At 40.7% G+C, this 2,486-nt stretch overlaps 1 pseudogene; it reads right to left on the minus strand.

Annotated features, from left to right (window-relative positions):
- Nucleotides 1–1,323: 1,323 nt before the first annotated feature.
- On the minus strand, nt 1,324–1,423 carry LOC127077465 (uncharacterized; annotated as a pseudogene).
- Nucleotides 1,424–2,486: the final 1,063 nt, after the last annotated feature.

Here is a 2,486-nt window from a genome sequence, read left to right on the forward strand (position 1 = left end):
AAGTTAAAATCAATAGAGCGAGAGTTTGAGGTTTTAACTGGACAGTGTAAATTAGACATTAATTCTAGATCAGGGCGAGAGCAAGTTTTAGAGTTAATTAACTTCCGATCTTTTCCGAAAAGTATTTTTAAAGATTGAATGTGAGGACGAGAGTTAAGCATTCGAATTTAATCATATAACCTAAGTCAACAGAGCGAGAGTTTGAGATAAGGGTGTTTAAACGGTCAGTGTTTTCTTGAAAAGAGTTTCTATGGACTGTATTGCTTTCAAAAAATGGTTTTTGACTTAATTATAAGTGACAGCTACATTAACATAAAATCATGGTTTATTCAACAGAGCGAGAGTTTGAGATAAAACTTTTAATCAATAAAGTCAACTGAAAAGATTTATTTGAAAACCAAGAAACCGACGAAGAATTGATTCCCTAATTACGACGAACTACATACCGATATCCGCTTTATTAATATTTAATCTAGATCTTAGTTCAGTCTTTAGTTTTTCCCCCAAATAATCAACCATTATCCACCTTAGCTTTACGAAGTAACCTTAGATAACGGTATATCGATTCATAAGTCCCTGTGGGATCGATATCTTTTAAAACTACGCGATAGAACTGTGCACTTGCAGTTTGTACCCCAAATTCGACTCATAAAGTCGAGCGATCAAGTTTTTGGCGCCGTTGCCGGGGACTTTTATTTAATCGATATCGTAACTCTTCCGTTACGCTGTAGAGACTAAGGTTTCTTTTTTTTCTATTCTTTCTTTCGTTGATTTGTATGCCACGCACTCGCTCACAAGGCGAACCGCTCTATTTACGAATCAACGATATCGAACTATATCTCCGAGTCCTACGACGAATTCGGGAATATCGTGCTGCAAACAATCTCCCTCCTGTAGAACTTCCTGATTTCAAAAACATTTTTCCTTCGATAACCGAGATGGCAGAACCAGCTCGTGCTCTTAGAGATTACGCCGCTCCATCGCAAGATGAACCGCATTCAAGTATTGCTCCGCCCGAAATCGAAGCAAACAACTTCGAACTTAAACCTTCGCTGTTGCAGGCTGTGCAACAGAACCAATTCTCTGGAAATCCTACCGAGGATCCAAACCTTCATTTATCCGTATTTGTCCAATACGCTGATACTGTTAAAGCTAATGGTGTCACTTCGGAGGCAATTCGACTTCGTCTTTTTCCTTTCTCATTAAGAGATAGCGCTAGAAGATGGCTTCAGTCTCTCCCTTCAAACTCTGTCACCACATGGAACGAGTTGAAGAAAGTTTTTCTTGCCCGATACTTTCCGCCAAGCAAAACAGCTATGTTAAGAGCCCAGATAAACGGATTTAAATAGAAAGACAACGAGTCTCTTTTCGAAGCATGGGAAAGATACAAAGACATGATGAGACTTTGCCCACACCATGGTTTGGAAGACTGGTTAGTAATTCACACATTTTATAATGGTCTCTTGTACAACACAAGGTTAACAATAGACGCCGCTGCAGGTGGTGCACTAATGAACAAACCTTATGCTGATGCTTACCAGCTTATCGAGAGCATGGCCCAAAACCACTATCAGTGGGGAACCGAACGAACAATGGTGGAAAAACCTCAAACGAAAACTGGCATGTACGAGATAAGTAACCTTGATCACGTTAATGCAAAAGTGGATGCTCTGGTCCAGAAAATTGAAAGTTTAAATGTATCGCCTCCAACCGCCGTGGTTGCTATAACTCAGAATTGCGAGGTCTGTGGAATCCAAGGTCACACCCCTACGGATTGTCAACTCTTGACAGGAATCCAAGCAGAGCAAGTGAACTATGCTCAAGGAAGCCCCTACTCGCATACCTATAACTCAAATTGGAAGAACCATCCAAACTTTTCATATAAGAGTAATAATGCTTTGTACGCACCTGGACAATCTCCAAATCAAGCCCCAGCTATACCTCCAGGATATCAGAAACCGAACCCATCCATGCCTAACAATAACGCCCCTAGGAAATCCAACTTGGAAATCATGATGGAAAACTTTATAGCTTCCCAACAACAAACCAATAAAGATTTCTTAAACCAGAATGTACACACTGGCGAACAACTTAAACAACTAGCAAGCAAAGTAGATGCCCTGACTACCCATAACAAAATGCTGGAAACACAAATATCACAAGTAGCTCAACAACAAGCACCTGCTGCTGCCCCAACTGGTACATTCCCTGGACAGCCCCAACCTAACCCGAGAAGCCACGCTCATGCAATTATATTAAGAAGTGGAACGGAAGTGGAAGGACCGTCTGATCCAAGGATAGAAAACCAAAACCCTAAGAAATCAACTGAGGAAAGTGAACCTAAGGAAAAGGAAGAGAGTAATAAGGAAACCCTAGAAAAGAAGGAACCTTATGTACCTCCACCACCTTACAAACCACCTATCCCTTACCCTCAAAGGCTTGTTAAAACCAAAGATGCGGGCCAATTTAGAAAATTTGTTAATCTC

This window comes from Lathyrus oleraceus, chromosome 4 (genome assembly GCF_024323335.1).
Source record: "Lathyrus oleraceus cultivar Zhongwan6 chromosome 4, CAAS_Psat_ZW6_1.0, whole genome shotgun sequence".
Taxonomy (NCBI): Eukaryota; Viridiplantae; Streptophyta; class Magnoliopsida; order Fabales; family Fabaceae; genus Lathyrus; species Lathyrus oleraceus.